Source organism: Nansenia antarctica (assembly GCF_963989245.1).
Source record: "Nansenia antarctica genome assembly, chromosome: 8".
NCBI lineage: Eukaryota > Metazoa > Chordata > Actinopteri > Argentiniformes > Microstomatidae > Nansenia > Nansenia antarctica.
The window spans coordinates 23,473,547-23,493,106 of NC_137678.1; the positions used below are offsets into that span (position 1 = coordinate 23,473,547).

The window sequence follows — 19,560 nt, forward strand, 5'->3', positions numbered from 1 at the left end:
CGGCTGGTGTTTTTTGTTATCCCTGTGTAGGCGCCGTGGCTTAGTTGGTTAAAGCGCCTGTCGAGTTAACAGGAGATCCAGAGTTCGAATCTTAGCGGAGCCTTTTGTGGGGGTAGTGGTAGGACCGGTGATCGGAAGGTCCTGAGTTCAACTCACACCTGGAAAACCACCACTTGGGTTCCCTTGAGTAAGGCACTTAGCAGCCCTAAGTTACTCCAGGGAGAATGTCCCTTAAATTGTAATTCGCTTTGAATAAAAGTGTCTGTTAAATGTAAAATGACTTCCGCATTTGAACCCAACCCCCCCCAAAAAAGGGTCCAACAAATATACCCGTACAAGTCTGTGTGGCGCAATTGTTTAGCGCGTTCGGCTGTTAACCGGAAGGTTGGTGGTTCAAGCCCACCCAGGTACGAATGCTTTTTAAGTTGAACTCAAGCAGCTGGTGGTGGACTTCAGGAAGAATAGTCGGGAACAGGACCCCATTACCATCAATGGGTCTGCCGTAGAGAAGGGAAGCAGCTTCAAGTTCCTAGGTGTTGTCACCTGGGACGTGCACATCAAACAGGTGGTGAAAAAGGCACAGCAGCACCTCAGGTGACTTAAGAAGTTTGGCGTGGGGACAAAGATCCCTTACAGAGGCAAGATCCCAGTCACCCCAACCAGTCGGTTTGAACCGATGCCGTCCAAACGGTGTAGCCTCTTCTGGACCATCAAGGCCAAAACTCTGCCTGTTCTCTAACAAAATCACTTTGTCCTTGGGTGGGCTCACAACATGCCCTCCCGGCTGGTGTTTCTTGTTATCACTGTGTAGGCGCCGTGGCTTAGTTGGTTAAAGTGCCTGTCTAGTAAACAGGAGATCCTGAGTTCGAATCTCAGCGGAGCCTTTTGTGCGGGTAGTGGTAGGACCGGTGATCGGAAGGTCCTGAGTTCAACTCACACCTGGGAAACCACCACTTGGGTTCCCTTGAGTAAGGCACTTAGCCCTAAGTTACTCCAGGGAGAATGTCCCTTAAATTGTAATTCGCTTTGAATAAAAGTGTCTGTTAAATGTAAAATGTCTTCCGCATTTGAACCCAACCCCCCCCAAAAAAGGGTCCAACAAATATACCCATACAAGTCTCTGTGGCGCAATTGGTTAGCGCGTTCGGCTGTTAACCGGAAGGTTGGTGGTTCAAGCCCACCCAGGGACGAATGCTTTTTAAGTTGAACTCAATCAGCTGGTGGTGGACTTCAGGAAGAATAGTCGGGAACAGGACCCCATTACCATCAATGGGTCTGCCGTAGAGAAGGGAAGCAGCTTCAAGTTCCTAGGTGTTGTCACCTGGGACGTGCACATCAAACAGGTGGTGAAAAAGGCAAAGCAGCACCTCAGGTGACTTAAGAAGTTTGGCGTGGGGACAAAGATCCCTTACAGAGGCAAGATCCCAGTCACCCCAACCAGTCGGTTTGAACCGATGCCGTCCAAACGGTGTAGCCTCTTCTGGACCATCAAGGCCAAAACTCTGCCTGTTCTCTAACAAAATCACTTTGTCCTTGGGTGGGCTCACAACATGCCCTCCCGGCTGGTGTTTCTTGTTATCACTGTGTAGGCGCCGTGGCTTAGTTGGTAAAAGCGCCTGTCTAGTAAACAGGAGATCCTGAGTTCGAATCTCAGCGGAGCCTTTTGTGCGGGTAGTGGTAGGACCGGTGATCGGAAGGTCCTGAGTTCAACTCACACCTGGGAAACCACCACTTGGGTTCCCTTGAGTAAGGCACTTAGCCCTAAGTTACTCCAGGGAGAATGTCCCTTAAATTGTAATTCGCTTTGAATAAAAGTGTCTGTTAAATGTAAAATGTCTTCCGCATTTGAACCCAACCCCCCCCAAAAAAGGGTCCAACAAATATACCCGTACAAGTCTCTGTGGCGCAATTGGTTAGCGCGTTCGGCTGTTAACCGGAAGGTTGGTTGTTCAAGCCCACCCAGGGACGAATGCTTTTTAAGTTGAACTCAAGCAGCTGGTGGTGGACTTCAGGAAGAATAGTCGGGAACAGGACCCCATTACCATCAATGGGTCTGCCGTAGAGAAGGGAAGCAGCTTCAAGTTCCTAGGTGTTGTCACCTGGGACGTGCACATCAAACAGGTGGTGAAAAAGGCACAGCAGCACCTCAGGTGACTTAAGAAGTTTGGCGTGGGGACAAAGATCCCTTACAGAGGCAAGATCCCAGTCACCCCAACCAGTCTGTTTGAACCGATGCCATCCAAACGGTGTAGCCTCTTCTGGAGCATCAAGGCCAAAACTCTGCCTGTTCTCTAACAAAATCACTTTGTCCTTGGTTGGGCTCACAACATGCCCTCCCGGCTGGTGTTTTTTGTTATCCCTGTGTAGGCGCCGTGGCTTAGTTGGTTAAAGCGCCTGTCTAGTTAACAGGAGATCCTGAGTTCGAATCTTAGCGGAGCCTTTTGTGGGGGTAGTGGTAGGACCGGTGATCGGAAGGTCCTGAGTTCAACTCACACCTGGAAAACCACCACTTGGGTTCCCTTGAGTAAGGCACTTAGCCCTAAGTTACTCCAGGGAGAATGTCCCTTAAATTGTAATTCGCTTTGAATAAAAGTGTCTGTTAAATGTAAAATGTCTTCCGCATTTGAACCCAACCCCCCCAAAAAAAGGGTCCAACAAATATACCCGTACAAGTCTGTGTGGCGCAATTGTTTAGCGCGTTCGGCTGTTAACCGGAAGGTTGATGGTTCAAGCCCACCCAGGTACAAATGCTTTTTAAGTTGAACTCAAGCAGCTGGTGGTGGACTTCAGGAAGAATAGTCGGGAACAGGACCCCATTACCATCAATGGGTCTGCCGTAGAGAAGGGAAGCAGCTTCAAGTTCCTAGGTGTTGTCACCTGGGACGTGCACATCAAACAGGTGGTGAAAAAGGCAAAGCAGCACCTCAGGTGACTTAAGAAGTTTGGCGTGGGGACAAAGATCCCTTACAGAGGCAAGATCCCAGTCACCCCAACCAGTCGGTTTGAACCGATGCCGTCCAAACGGTGTAGCCTCTTCTGGACCATCAAGGCCAAAACTCTGCCTGTTCTCTAACAAAATCACTTTGTCCTTGGGTGGGCTCACAACATGCCCTCCCGGCTGGTGTTTCTTGTTATCACTGTGTAGGTGCCGGGGCTTAGTTGGTTAAAGCGCCTGTCTAGTAAACAGGAGATCCTGAGTTCGAATCTCAGCGGAGCCTTTTGTGGGGGTAGTGGTAGGACCGGTGATCGGAAGGTCCTGAGTTCAACTCACACCTGGGAAACCACCACTTGGGTTCCCTTGAGTAAGGCACTTAGCCCTAAGTTACTCCAGGGAGAATGTCCCTTAAATTGTAATTCGCTTTGAATAAAAGTGTCTGTTAAATGTAAAATGTCTTCCGCATTTGAACCCAACCCCCCCCAAAAAAGGGTCCAACAAATATACCCATACAAGTCTCTGTGGCGCAATTGGTTAGCGCGTTCGGCTGTTAACCGGAAGGTTGGTGGTTCAAGCCCACCCAGGGACGAATGCTTTTTAAGTTGAACTCAAGCAGCTGGTGGTGGACTTCAGGAAGAATAGTCGGGAACAGGACCCCATTACCATCAATGGGTCTGCCGTAGAGAAGGGAAGCAGCTTCAAGTTCCTAGGTGTTGTCACCTGGGACGTGCACATCAAACAGGTGGTGAAAAAGGCAAAGCAGCACCTCAGGTGACTTAAGAAGTTTGGCGTGGGGACAAAGATCCCTTACAGAGGCAAGATCCCAGTCACCCCAACCAGTCGGTTTGAACCGATGCCGTCCAAACGGTGTAGCCTCTTCTGGACCATCAAGGCCAAAACTCTGCCTGTTCTCTAACAAAATCACTTTGTCCTTGGGTGGGCTCACAACATGCCCTCCCGGCTGGTGTTTCTTGTTATCACTGTGTAGGCGCCGTGGCTTAGTTGGTTAAAGCGCCTGTCTAGTAAACAGGAGATCCTGAGTTCGAATCTCAGCGGAGCCTTTTGTGCGGGTAGTGGTAGGACCGGTGATCGGAAGGTCCTGAGTTCAACTCACACCTGGGAAACCACCACTTGGGTTCCCTTGAGTAAGGCACTTAGCCCTAAGTTACTCCAGGGAGAATGTCCCTTAAATTGTAATTCGCTTTGAATAAAAGTGTCTGTTAAATGTAAAATGTCTTCCGCATTTGAACCCAACCCCCCCCAAAAAAGGGTCCAACAAATATACCCGTACAAGTCTCTGTGGCGCAATTGGTTAGCGCGTTCGGCTGTTAACCGGAAGGTTGGTTGTTCAAGCCCACCCAGGGACGAATGCTTTTTAAGTTGAACTCAAGCAGCTGGTGGTGGACTTCAGGAAGAATAGTCGGGAACAGGACCCCATTACCATCAATGGGTCTGCCGTAGAGAAGGGAAGCAGCTTCAAGTTCCTAGGTGTTGTCACCTGGGACGTGCACATCAAACAGGTGGTGAAAAAGGCACAGCAGCACCTCAGGTGACTTAAGAAGTTTGGCGTGGGGACAAAGATCCCTTACAGAGGCAAGATCCCAGTCACCCCAACCAGTCTGTTTGAACTGATGCCATCCAAACGGTGTAGCCTCTTCTGGAGCATCAAGGCCAAAACTCTGCCTGTTCTCTAACAAAATCACTTTGTCCTTGGTTGGGCTCACAACATGCCCTCCCGGCTGGTGTTTTTTGTTATCCCTGTGTAGGCGCCGTGGCTTAGTTGGTTAAAGCGCCTGTCTAGTTAACAGGAGATCCTGAGTTCGAATCTTAGCGGAGCCTTTTGTGGGGGTAGTGGTAGGACCGGTGATCGGAAGGTCCTGAGTTCAACTCACACCTGGAAAACCACCACTTGGGTTCCCTTGAGTAAGGCACTTAGCCCTAAGTTACTCCAGGGAGAATGTCCCTTAAATTGTAATTCGCTTTGAATAAAAGTGTCTGTTAAATGTAAAATGTCTTCCGCATTTGAACCCAACCCCCCCAAAAAAAGGGTCCAACAAATATACCCGTACAAGTCTGTGTGGCGCAATTGTTTAGCGCGTTCGGCTGTTAACCGGAAGGTTGATGGTTCAAGCCCACCCAGGTACAAATGCTTTTTAAGTTGAACTCAAGCAGCTGGTGGTGGACTTCAGGAAGAATAGTCGGGAACAGGACCCCATTACCATCAATGGGTCTGCCGTAGAGAAGGGAAGCAGCTTCAAGTTCCTAGGTGTTGTCACCTGGGACGTGCACATCAAACAGGTGGTGAAAAAGGCAAAGCAGCACCTCAGGTGACTTAAGAAGTTTGGCGTGGGGACAAAGATCCCTTACAGAGGCAAGATCCCAGTCACCCCAACCAGTCGGTTTGAACCGATGCCGTCCAAACGGTGTAGCCTCTTCTGGACCATCAAGGCCAAAACTCTGCCTGTTCTCTAACAAAATCACTTTGTCCTTGGGTGGGCTCACAACATGCCCTCCCGGCTGGTGTTTCTTGTTATCACTGTGTAGGTGCCGTGGCTTAGTTGGTTAAAGCGCCTGTCTAGTAAACAGGAGATCCTGAGTTCGAATCTCAGCGGAGCCTTTTGTGGGGGTAGTGGTAGGACCGGTGATCGGAAGGTCCTGAGTTCAACTCACACCTGGGAAACCACCACTTGGGTTCCCTTGAGTAAGGCACTTAGCCCTAAGTTACTCCAGGGAGAATGTCCCTTAAATTGTAATTCGCTTTGAATAAAAGTGTCTGTTAAATGTAAAATGTCTTCCGCATTTGAACCCAACCCCCCCCAAAAAAGGGTCCAACAAATATACCCATACAAGTCTCTGTGGCGCAATTGGTTAGCGCGTTCGGCTGTTAACCGGAAGGTTGGTGGTTCAAGCCCACCCAGGGACGAATGCTTTTTAAGTTGAACTCAAGCAGCTGGTGGTGGACTTCAGGAAGAATAGTCGGGAACAGGACCCCATTACCATCAATGGGTCTGCCGTAGAGAAGGGAAGCAGCTTCAAGTTCCTAGGTGTTGTCACCTGGGACGTGCACATCAAACAGGTGGTGAAAAAGGCAAAGCAGCACCTCAGGTGACTTAAGAAGTTTGGCGTGGGGACAAAGATCCCTTACAGAGGCAAGATCCCAGTCACCCCAACCAGTCGGTTTGAACCGATGCCGTCCAAACGGTGTAGCCTCTTCTGGACCATCAAGGCCAAAACTCTGCCTGTTCTCTAACAAAATCACTTTGTCCTTGGGTGGGCTCACAACATGCCCTCCCGGCTGGTGTTTTTTATTATCACTGTGTAGGCGCCGTGGCTTAGTTGGTTAAAGCGCCTGTCTAGTAAACAGGAGATCCTGAGTTCGAATCTCAGCGGAGACTTTTGTGCGGGTAGTGGTAGGACCGGTGATCGGAAGGTCCTGAGTTCAACTCACACCTGGAAAACCACCACTTGGGTTCCCTTGAGTAAGGCACTTAGCCATAAGTTACTCCAGGGAGAATGTCCCTTAAATTGTAATTCGCTTTGAATAAAAGTATCTGTTAAATGTAAAATGTCTTCCGCATTTGAACCCAACCCCCCCCAAAAAAGGGTCCAACAAATATACCCGTACAAGTCTCTGTGGCGCAATTGTTCAAGTGGTTCAAGTGGTTCAGGGACGAATGCTTTTTAAGTTGAACTCAAGCAGCTGGTGGTGGACTTCAGGATGAATAGTCGGGCACAGGACCCCATTACCATCAATGGGTCTGCCGTAGAGAAGGGAAGCAGCTTCAAGTTCCTAGGTGTTGTCACCTGGGACGTGCACATCAAACAGGTGGTGAAAAAGGCACAGCAGCACCTCAGGTGACTTAAGAAGTTTGGCGTGGGGACAAAGATCCCTTACAGAGGCAAGATCCCAGTCACCCCAACCAGTCGGTTTGAACCGATGCCGTCCAAACGGTGTAGCCTCTTCTGGAGCATCAAGGCCAAAACTCTGCCTGTTCTCTAACAAAATCACTTTGTCCTTGGGTGGGCTCACAACATGCCCTCCCGGCTGGTGTTTCTTGTTATCACTGTGTAGGCGCCGTGGCTTAGTTGGTTAAAGCGCCTGTCTAGTAAACAGGAGATCCTGAGTTCGAATCTCAGCGGAGCCTTTTGTGCGGGTAGTGGTAGGACCGGTGATCGGAAGGTCCTGAGTTCAACTCACACCTGGGAAACCACCACTTGGGTTCCCTTGAGTAAGGCACTTAGCCCTAAGTGACTCCAGGGAGAATGTCCCTTAAATTGTAATTCGCTTTGAATAAAAGTGTCTGTTAAATGTAAAATGTCTTCCGCATTTGAACCCAACCCCCCCCAAAAAAGGGTCCAACAAATATACCCGTACAAGTCTCTGTGGCGCAATTGGTTAGCGCGTTCGGCTGTTAACCGGAAGGTTGGTGGTTCAAGCCCACCCAGGGACGAATGCTTTTTAAGTTGAACTCAAGCAGCTGGTGGTGGACTTCAGGATGAATAGTCGGGCACAGGACCCCATTACCATCAATGGGTCTGCCGAAGAGAAGGGAAGCAGCTTCAAGTTCCTAGGTGTTGTCACCTGGGACGTGCACATCAAACAGGTGGTGAAAAAGGCACAGCAGCACCTCAGGTGACTTAAGAAGTTTGGCGTGGGGACAAAGATCCCTTACAGAGGCAAGATCCCAGTCACCCCAACCAGTCGGTTTGAACCGATGCCGTCCAAACGGTGTAGCCTCTTCTGGAGCATCAAGGCCAAAACTCTGCCTGTTCTCTAACAAAATCACTTTGTCCTTGGGTGGGCTCACAACATGCCCTCCCGGCTGGTGTTTCTTGTTATCACTGTGTAGGCGCCGTGGCTTAGTTGGTTAAAGCGCCTGTCTAGTAAACAGGAGATCCTGAGTTCGAATCTCAGCGGAGCCTTTTGTGCGGGTAGTGGTAGGACCGGTGATCGGAAGGTCCTGAGTTCAACTCACACCTGGAAAACCACCACTTGGGTTCCCTTGAGTAAGGCACTTAGCCCTAAGTTACTCCAGGGAGAATGTCCCTTAAATTGTAATTCGCTTTGAATAAAAGTGTCTGTTAAATGTAAAATGTCTTCCGCATTTGAACCCAACCCCCCCCAAAAAAGGGTCCAACAAATATACCCGTACAAGTCTCTGTGGCGCAATTGGTTAGCGCGTTCGGCTGTTCTGGAAGGTTGGTGGTTCAAGCCCACCCAGGGACGAATGCTTTTTAAGTTGAACTCAAGCAGCTGGTGGTGGACTTCAGGAAGAATAGTCGGGAACAGGACCCCATTACCATCAATGGGTCTGCCGTAGAGAAGGGAAGCAGCTTCAAGTTCCGAGGTGTTGTCACCTGGGACGTGCACATCAAACAGGTGGTGAAAAAGGCACAGCAGCACCTCAGGTGACTTAAGAAGTTTGGCGTGGGGACAAAGATCCCTTACAGAGGCAAGATCCCAGTCACCCCAACCAGTCGGTTTGAACCGATGCCGTCCAAACGGTGTAGCCTCTTCTGGAGCATCAAGGCCAAAACTCTGCCTGTTCTCTAACAAAGTCACTTTGTCCTTGGGTGGGCTCACAACATGCCCTCCCGGCTGGTGTTTCTTGTTATCACTGTGTAGGCGCCGTGGCTTAGTTGGTTAAAGCGCCTGTCTTGTAAACAGGAGATCCTGAGTTCGAATCTCAGCGGAGCCTTTTGTGCGGGTAGTGGTAGGACCGGTGATCGGAAGGTCCTGAGTTCAACTCACACCTGGAAAACCACCACTTGGGTTCCCTTGAGTAAGGCACTTAGCCCTAAGTTACTCCAGGGAGAATGTCCCTTAAATTGTAATTCGCTTTGAATAAAAGTGTCTGTTAAATGTAAAATGTCTTCCGCATTTGAACCCAACCCCCCCCAAAAAAGGGTCCAACAAATATACCCGTGCAAGTCTCTGTGGCGCAATTGGTTAGCGCGTTCGGCTGTTAACCGGAAGGTTCAAGCCCACCCAGGGACGAATGCTATTTAAGTTGAACTCAAGCAGCTGGTGGAGGACTTCAGGGAGAATAGTCGGGAACAGGACCCCATTACCATCAATGGGTCTGCCGTAGAGAAGGGAAGCAGCTTCAAGTTCCTAGGTGTTGTCACCTGGGACGTGCACATCAAACAGGTGGTGAAAAAGGCACAGCAGCACCTCAGGTGACTTAAGAAGTTTGGCGTGGGGACAAAGATCCCTTACAGAGGCAAGATCCCAGTCACCCCAACCAGTCGGTTTGAACCGATGCCGTCCAAACGGTGTAGCCTCTTCTGGACCATCAAGGCCAAAACTCTGCCTGTTCTCTAACAAAATCACTTTGTCCTTGGGTGGGCTCACAACATGCCCTCCCGGCTGGTGTTTTTTGTTATCACTGTGTAGGCGCCGTGGCTTAGTTGGTTAAAGCGCCTGTCTAGTAAACAGGAGAACCTGAGTTCGAATCTCAGCGGATTCTTTTGTGGGGGTAGTGGTAGGACCGGTGATCGGAAGGTCCTGAGTTCAACTCACACCTGGGAAACCACCACTTTGCAGAGCAGAACAGAATGGATCGATGCAGGGATATGATTCAAAATAAAGGTACTCTTTATTTGAGCAAACAGGAATAATAAACTGCACAGTAAGCGATGAAACAAACGAGGAGAAAGCAAGTCTCCGATGAATGCGGAAGTAATAATACAAAACAAAAGGGGAGTTGGCTTTTGTCTCCCAAAACGTCGTCAATATAACATGACAATGCAAACTACTTACAATAGTCAATAGGTACTTATCTCCTAGGCAGACGAGGAGCGATAAGACTGCGGTAAGACTACGAAGACACGCACCCATAGACGGATCATGAAAAAATGGGCCCCTGGGCCTGGACGTGTAGAAAGGCCCCCCCCCCCCCCTCCCCAGCGCAAACGCATTTTTTTTTTTTGGAGCGCAAGTAAACACAATGCCAACAGCATATAAGACAGCCTATGTTCACCTGCATCTCAACAGGTTTTACAGCGGAGGAACACTCAAAGCCAACAACAGCACAATAACTAGAAAAAATTCACCTGTATTTCAACGACACAGGATTTACAACACAGGCATGCCACACTCAATTGAAGCCAACAACAGTACAGTACATGTACAGTAACAAAATACACCGCTTTCAAACAAAAACAATTGGCAACACTATGGTGTCATATATAGCAACCACAGGATGGCTTTATAAGACTAAATTAATCATAAAATAGTCTTACCTTATGCAATGCATTTTTTCCTGGCTCTGCTTCGTGCAAAATCATCCACGATATCATCAAAGTCCAGTGATTTGGTCAGTTCGCTCTCAATTGCCATGAGAGAAAGAGCCTTGAGACGGTGTTGCATCATTTTAGTCCGCAGTTCGTTTTTAATCCTGGACAGCACAGAGAATGACCGCTCCCCTTCGCAATTGGTTACAGGCAGAGTCAAAAATAGCCGCAGCGCAACATAAACATTTGGAAACATAGATTGCAGGCCACAATCGATAATTACGCGGAGTAGTCCTTGTGGGCTTTTATCATCTTCAGCCTTAATAAAAGATCTGAGCTGAATTAGTTCATCGGCTAAACTGCCATCTAGGTCAGATGGGTATGCAGATGCCAGAACTTTTGCCTTTTCAATGAGTGAGGCATTGGACTCATTGGATTTGACATAGAAAAGCACATTGAACAAACTGCACATGTGTCCGTAGGCCTCCAGACGGTGTCCGAGGCTCTGAATAAGCGTGTCGATGGCAACATTGAAGGTCTCTATCTGAAACTTGCGTCTTCCATCAAGCTCAATATCCTGCTCTCCATTCTCGTCAGCAAAAGTCTTGCGTCTATTTCTGCGATGGCTATCATGTCTGTAAGTCTGGCTGACACCCGGTATACTCAGAGCTGCGCTTTCAAAACTGTCAAAAAGGTCTCTTTGTGCAGCCACAAAATCACGCAACGATTCAAGTGCCCTAACCGCAACCCTAATGTTGTTCTCTTCATTTGTTTTAATATTCTTGAAAAAAATTGAAATTCGAGGAACATGATGTAAAATATCAGATTGTTTTGCTTCTTTTTCTTTTTTTATCTTTCGTTTAGCTGCTCCACTTAATGTGTGACGGTGCTCCATTTTACCTGTGCGTTGTCAGTCTCAAGTTCGTTGTTAATGACATTGACCTCGCGACCTGCACCAGTGTGACCTCGTGACCTGTCCCCAGTACACAAACTTTAATGGCGCCCTCTAGTGTCTAGTTTCTATAGCCTACTCATTAATCTAATGGGAATGTAGCCTGTATTCGCATTAGAATCTGAGTAGGCTATAGAAACTATGTAGCCCACACAAGCTTCTCTTTTTTTTGCAAGACGTGGGCCCCTATAAAATTGTTCAAAATAGTATATTCAAAATAGTTTTTTTACGTTCATATAAGGAATCTCATTTGTCCCAGTTACAGTAGGACATTTTCTACCGGCATCCCTGCGACAAGAAATGCAAAGGGCCCCCTGATCTCTGGGGCCCCTGGGCCTGGGCCCGGTAGGCCCGTTCAGTAATATGTCTTTGCACGCACCACACACAACGCAACGTAAAGTGAACAACCGACACAGAGGGAAAACACCGGGGGATATAAATAGACCAATACAATCACTCACAGCTGTTAACAATCACAGACATTAGGACAGACAGAGAACCAATACACATCAAAGGGGGCGCCAAAGGGTCGCTCAACAGTAGAGCGATCCCCAACCTGACAGCTCACTAGCGTTCATTGCGCGGTCTTGCCTGCAGTAGTCGATATTTTCAGTAGCCTATTTTTAATTAAACATACTTTATCTTATGACAATAATTAGCGTTGGGTTAGGGATCCCATGGATCTTTCAAGCTACGGCGTGAAAATTAATCAATTGGTTGTCTCGGGTCGCATTAAATAAATGGTCAGTTTATAAGAACACTTTTTAATTCTTCGTCGGTAGCAGAGTTCAAGCATACATACATTACAGATTGTACCTCGTTTTTAAATGCTGATAATAATTTGAGGTTTTTAACACATTGCATTAGACAAATATAAATATATGTATTTATTTATTCTAACTGCTGAAGTTGTCCTGCAGAGTTGAAAGCTCCAGGGCAGGTTTGCGGTCATCAGAAATAATCCTCATAACAGATGACGCTGAAATGGAAATGTCCCAATCCCCACCAGCCCTTCTCTCCTACACTAGTCTCCTTCAGGTATTTCAGATCTAGATATTTCCGGGGTAGCAGACAGGTGGAGGTAGTGAGTTCAGAGAACGGGCTGCGAAAGAGTCACACTCACCAAACTTTACACACTCCTTCCCCTTCATGGGACATTGTACAATTTCAACTTTCACCCTCCTAGGCCATTCCCTAGAGGCCCTGCACGCGACACAGCGGACAACTGTAGGGAGGTTCTAGTGCTTGATGTGAAGTGCCTAGTGGAATGAGACATCTTCTCACACGTACAGGCACACAGGGAGTACAACATGTTGCATTTTCATGCCAATAGGCAACTTGCTTCCTAGGGTTGCAGGTCCATTTGGACTTTGAAATACCTCCATGACTGTATATATGGCCACTGTGTGTGTCTGTGGAGAAAAGGGTACGTTTGGGCCCAGGGAAGGGGCTGCGAAAGAGTCACAGTCACCAAACTTTACACACTCCTTCCCCTTCATGGAACATTGTAGGATGTCAACTTTCACCCTCCTAGGCCATTCCCTAGAGGCCTTGCACGCGACTAAGCGGAAAACTGTAGGGACTTGTAGTGCTTGATTGGAAGTGCCGTTTGGAAAAAGACATCTTCTCACAAGTACAGGCACACAACAAGTACAACATGTTGCATTTTCATGCCATTAGGCAACTTGCTTCCTAGGGTTGCAGGTCCATTTGGACTTACTTTCAATGGCCACTGTGTGTGTGTTTGAGAAAAGGGTGCTTGTCACTTTAAGACAGCAGGTAGAAACTCCGTGATATCTCCGGGGTGCGAATTTGCGAAACCTAGGATGGTAGGGGAAGGCAGGGCAATACCAATAGCCAATGAGGGGGCTCTTCACGAGTGCTTCGCCAACCAATCAGGTAGCGGTATTGCCCTGCCTTCCCCTACCATCCTAGGTTTCGCAAATTCGCAGTGGAGGTAAGGTGAGTTGAGGGAAAAGCAGTTGTGAAAACCTTTGGTAGGCTGCGCACCTCCAGTTCACTGTGCGTTGAATGTGTTAACGTGTTTAACATGGATCTGAAGTCTGAAAACGTGTTTAAAATGGATCTGAAGTCTGAAAACGTGTTTAAAATGGATCTGAAGTCTGAGCTACTGAAGTCTATCTGGTATGCATTCACTTCATTGGAAACGGAGGAATGCGGCAAAGTCTCGAAGTCCCAGCTGAAGTCCCAGCTGAAGGTAGACTGCTTTACATATATATATATATATATATATATATATATATATATATATATATATATATATATATTATAACTGAAGGTAGACTGCTTTACACTTCTTCTCACCTGCTTACACCATGTGTAGCCTGTACTCCATATTATAACTGTCCTCACTTAACAGTTCAACTAACAACAAGTCTGATCACAAAGGAAATGGGTCAGAAAGGAGAGAGAGATGGTCAGTACAGAGTAGGGCTGCACGATTTGGGGAACACATCTAATTGCGATTATTCTGACAGATATTGCGATTGCGATTTAATTTGCGATTATTTTTTTATGTTTTTGTAAAGTGCGGCCATATCTCCGGCTAGGAAGGTCGTATCAACGTGCAGTTTGTTTGTACGTCGAAGATCTTCAGGGGACTTAGGAGCACACATTGGCTCCAGTCTCTAGCAGCCCCACAGCCCGAGTTACGAGTGAAAGAACTACACTTACATGAAACTTACTTTGGGTTGCTTTAAAGTCAAGCTTTAGTTTAAGATTCACTGTGTAATAGATGTGATGGAGCATTACTAACCTGACTCAGATGGTTTGTTTCACACAACCATCTAGGAAAGCTTCATTGGAAGCTGTTTGGAAAAGGCTAGGTACTTTCAAAAATACAGGTGATTGGATGAATCTGTCTATCATGGACTAATTTCAGAGAGCATTACCACATGATACCATCAAACTGTTAACTGCTCTAATTCTAATGCAAGGATGAGAACTTAAAAGATATGAATTGGAACAACACATTTATTTTATGGTTTTTTTTAAACAGCTGTGATTTTGTTTCTCTCAACAAGTGTCCACATGTTTTAACAATTCCAATATGAAAATAAAATAGGACCTTTCTACAAACAAGGTTACTCAATTATGGCTCAGCAGCAGCATCTAAATATTGCACATACTGCAATCAAGTTAAATAAAGTGATAATAAAAATGTCCAGTAAAGAATAATAGGTCCTTTCTGTAAACATTGAAATAGATAAAGCAGGACAGTATACCGTTTGCAGGCAACTCTTCAACTCAAAGTCGTAATGTATAAAGTGCACGGTGAGACTGAGATACGGCTCGGTCGTCCTGCCCGACAGATCGGTTGTTGTTGTTGCATATAATAATATAATATGTATAATAGTACTCCACATTTTTCAGCTCCGTCTCAAGTATCTTACTACATTCTGCATGTACGTTTCTGGGATGGCCACATGACTAACGTACGTTTCTGGGATGGCCACATGACTAAAGTACGTTTCTGGGATGGCCACATGACTAAAGTACGTTTCTGGGATGGCCACATGGCTAAAGTACGTGCGAGAGGGAACCGCATATCTTTTATCCAGCGTTTGGATGAGTTATTTAAACCCTTCGTTGCTCACAGTGTTAATAGACACCATGTCTTTAGCGAGGTAGTGCGTGATGGAATTGGTTATTTCACGGTGCCTTCGTGAGCCCTTTTCATACGGCGTAACAGCCGCAAACGACTCTAAAACACTAGGAGCCGGTTTCACAGACAAGGCTTAAGCTTAATCCTAGACAAAAAAGCATCTTCAATGGAGATTTTAGATTGAAAGTGTGATTTAGGCCAGGACTAGGCTTAAGCCTTGTCTGTGAAACCAGCCCTAAGTTGCTTAACGTTAGACTGGGCTACGGGACTTTCACTCAACTCTCTGTTTCTGACCGTACACTCGTCATATGTAACGATGGTCAAACAGGCAACCTTCTTTCCATCAATTCTTTTATTTGACCTGCAGAGAAGACATATACAACACAATTCTTCTCTGGTCTGCAACTCTTGTGAATCCATTAAGATGGCGGCCATGTTCTGGTTGTCCCACCGTGTATGTACATTTCACATCAGGATAATTTGTTTACAGAAAGAACACAAATTTCCCTCAAACATTACAAATAACAATTACAAACAACATGTGGAGCAACATACCTGCAGAGAAGACATATACAACACAATTCTTCTCTGGTCTGCAACTCTTGTGAATCTGCGCATTCAAAATAACATACAATAAATGTTCTGTTTCACATCATCACAATACATGTAAAAACAAACAGCACAGTACTACACCAACATTTTCACCCTACATTACAAGATTCTCCACACAAACAACAAAACACGAGGAGCATTTTACATTACACACATACCCATTAAGATGGCGGCCATGTTCTGGTACCACCGTGAGTACGGCAACAAGAGAAGGACAAAAGAACGCGCAGACCTGCAGTACACCCAAACTCCAAAGGGGGGCTCCAACAACAACCAGGGCTGCTCAAGCACGGCGAAACTCATCTACATTCACCACAACTAAACATACATTCCCAACTCTGTTACACCCACCTCCCCTGAATTTCGCCAACCTTGAGCAGCAACTATACATTTAAATACTACTTTTTACTTTTTACACTATTACATAGGGCCGCCAAAGGACAGGACAGCCAACTTGAAAAGTATCCTATAAGGATGAAGTGGAAAGAGAGGTAAACTATCTCTCCAACCAACTACTGGCGGTAGGATGCGTTCTACACCCCACAAGACCCTTTTTTCACTGTGTATTACTAGCCTTCAAGAGGCCACAACCTCTTATGAAACAATCAGAATAACGAACAAACCTATATGTCATAGGATGTCAGTGTGCACAGTGTATACATGCACTGAACTGAGCTTCGGCTTATCTAACTGTGGAAAGCCTGGAACACTGACCTACAAACAGCTCGAATGTTTGACTTAGTGTCTTGGATAATGTCTTGTCCTGACATAGTATAAATCAATCTGTCAACTGGTTTGATAAGGCGACCAAACTTGGACTTGACCTGTGTGACTGTACTAGGATGTTCACACTGTGTGACAGAAGCTAGAGTGTCAGTACGCTGTGTGTCACTAGCATCATCTGTCTGATTTGTGTTACCAGAAACATCAGTACAATCATCAGCGCTAACCACAAATCTAGAATCAGAGTTAATGGACTGATCTACCATTTGCTCCTCAGCCATCTGCTCGGGGACCCTCTGAGGGGCAAACGAGACTGAAGACACTACAGTGTTAGTGGCCTCTGTCCGTGAGTGGTCAGGGAATGGTAACTGGGTGACCCACTCTAGGGTTCTTCCCTTGGGATTCGTGGGCTCTGGAACAGTCAAGGGAACATCCCTCTCCCGAACAGCTCTTCCCCCATACTCCATGTCTACAACCTCCCCTCCCTCACTCCCAGGACAGGAATCCACTCTCTCCGACTCGAACGCGGTTCCTCTACTCACTTCCCCAGGCAAGGAATCCTGTTCCACTTCCGACACGGACATGCCACATTTGATGTATGAACAGCAGACAGGGATGAAACTGAGTCAGAGATCACACTCGTATCATACACCGGCAGAAAGTTCACCAACATCAATAGATTACGGTGGACTACCTTCTCTCGTCCAGTGACAGTGTCTTGTATCCTATATGTGTGAGTCTCAGAGTTCCTATCCACCACAGTGTATACAGTAGAATCCCAACGGTCAGCCACCTTTCTCTTTCCTCTCTCTCTCTTGTTCGCCAACAGCACACGGTCTCCGACATCAATGGTGGGCCCTTTCACTCGTCTGTTGTAGAGCTCTGTGTGACGGTGCTGTTCTTTTATGACATGTTCCTGGGCTATGACCATAGCTTCTCTCAGATCCTTCGTGAGAGACATCACATACTTGTCGTAGCTGACCACAGCTGGATCATTCAGGACTGTCCGGAAGAGTATATCGACAGGGAGACGAGGAGTACGCCCGAACATCAGATAGAAAGGTGCATAGCCAGTTGACTCATGCGCTGTGCTATTGTACATGAACGTCAGAGTTTGCAAACGCCTCGGCCAGTTGATTTTTGCCTCTGGTTCAAGCGCTCGGATCATGTTACCGAGAGTTCTATTGAAACGTTCCACACTACCGTTACCCATCGGGTGATACGGGGTTGTGTGCGACTTTCTGACACCGGAGACTCTGAGCAGCTCACTCACTAGTTGACTCTCGAAGCTAGCTCCCTGGTCGCTATGGATACGTTCTGGGAACCCAAAGACGCAGAAGAACTTGTCCCATAGAACTCTCGCCACCTGTTTGGCTGACTGATCTTTGCAGGGGAATGCCTGGGCCATTCTTGTAAAATGGTCAGTAACAACTAACACATCAACTGACTTGTTCCTTGAGTCATCCGCTGACCAGAAATCAATGCAAACCAGCTGAAGTGGCCTGGTTGATGTGATACTCTGCAAAGGCGCCCTCGCAGCAGGTTCAACAGTCTTACTGACAATACACCGCTGGCAGTTACGGACGTAGTCTCTTACGTCTCTGTCGAGGTTGAGCCAGAAGAACCTCTGTCTGGCCAAGCCAAGACTCCTGAACTGACCTTGATGGCCGGCATGGTCATGAACACCTCTCAGAACTTCAACTTTCTTAGACTCAGGAACCACATACTGGCGGCGTTTTGACTTCACGACTTGATCCCTCGAGACTCTGTAGTAGAGTATCCCATTGCTCACAACAAGTTTCTCCCAGTGCTTCAGGTACCTCATGACTGTGACTGATTCCTTATCTCTCTCTCTCCTGGAGGGTCTCCGATGTCTCTCCACATAGTACAAGACTCGAGAGAGAGTCCTGTCTCTGAGCTGTTCATCCCGGAGTTCCTTCTCACTGTAAGCAGGAAGTGAGTCCTGACCACCTGGGACTAACTGAGGCAAATGGTGCAAGACTACTACAGCGCGCGTTCTTGCTCCGACCTCCCACAGATCGTCATATGACTGTAGAACAACAGACACTTCATCCATCTCCATAGACTGAGCGTGGACATGCAGAGGTGATGGGACACTTTGAGCGTAACTCTCTGCCTGGCGTGGAGTGTCACCACTATCATTGGACGACCGGAAGGCGTCCTGTACAGAAGCACTCGACACATCCTGGACTTCGGAGAGGAGATTCTTGTAAGGCTCTTCAAGTAATCTGTGACTGACTCTCTGCTTGACGAAAGGCACACGACTCAAGGCATCAGCGACAACATTCTGTGGGCCTGGCACGTACTTGATGTCGAAGTTATAGCTCGCTAACTTAGCCACCCATCGTTGCTCGCAGCAGTCCAGCTTGGGCTTCGTCATGATATGAGTCAATGGATTATTGTCCGTCCAAACAGTGAAATCATGCCCCTTCAACCAATGGCTGAACTTGTCACAGACACTCCACTTCAAGGCTAGGAATTCCAACCGATGGGCTGGGTAGTTTCTCTGAGACTGAGAGAGGGACTTGCTGGCGAATGCGATTGGCCTCGCTCGGTCTTCACCCTCTTGGATCTGCGACAGGACAGCACCGATGCCATCAAGGGTTGGAGTTACCTCCAAGTGCAGCTAAGCAGTCGGCCTGGTGAGGGAGAGGGTGAGCATCCTTCAGGGTCCTCTTGTTCAGCCAGCGAAAGTCTGTACAGATACGGAGATCTCCGTTCTTTTTCCATACAAGAACCAACGGAGATGCATATTCACCGGTTGACTTCCTGATTATATCTTTCTCCTCCATCTCACTCAGTACTTGGCGCAACTTCTGATACTGACTGGGGGGCACTCGTCTGAATGGGAGCCGGAATGGCCTGTGATCTGAGAGGTGAATGCGATGTATTTCCCTTTGCCTCTCCACAATCCAGGTGATGGCGTGAGAAGATGTCCTTGTAGCGCACAACCAGGTCAGCCATCTTGCTTCTACACTGTTCAGACACGTCACAGGAGTGTATGTCGAGCCCACTCAATCCCATGTACTTCAGTTCCTCATCAACAGTGCGGGCCGCATTTTCACTGGACGGGGTTACTTGACAGCAACTGAGTAGTGGGACCTCAGCAGGTCCGGTCTCATCCATGTCCTCGAGCGCAATGCAGGAGAAGACGTCGGCCAATTTAGCATTGCGTCTTACCAAGACGGGCCTGTCGGACGAGTTGATCAGCTTCAATGGAACCCATCCGTCTCCCCACAAAGGAGTAACAACTCTGGCCACCAGAACCCCTCTTGGAGCTGAGCGACACGATGTGGGCTCTGTCATCACAGCGCTACCAGGAGACACAATAGTGGACTTAGGTAGCTTGCCGCACATCAGGTACTCCCGACCAGGCTCAAGACACACGGCTGAGTTGCACCTGACTGTGCCTATCTTGTCAGGTATGACGTCACCTCGCCAACGGTTCAGACCAGC

At 47.5% G+C, this 19,560-nt stretch overlaps 1 pseudogene across 1 annotated transcript in view; it reads left to right on the top strand.

Annotated features, from left to right (window-relative positions):
* Positions 1-13,233: 13,233 nt before the first annotated feature.
* Positions 13,234-19,560, top strand: part of LOC308164039 (differentially expressed in FDCP 6 homolog) — a 204,341-nt pseudogene continuing 198,014 nt past the window's right edge. The window contains exon 1 of the transcript in view: positions 13,234-13,341. The product of the transcript in view is annotated as a differentially expressed in FDCP 6 homolog (transcript). The remainder of the gene's footprint in view (positions 13,342-19,560) is intronic.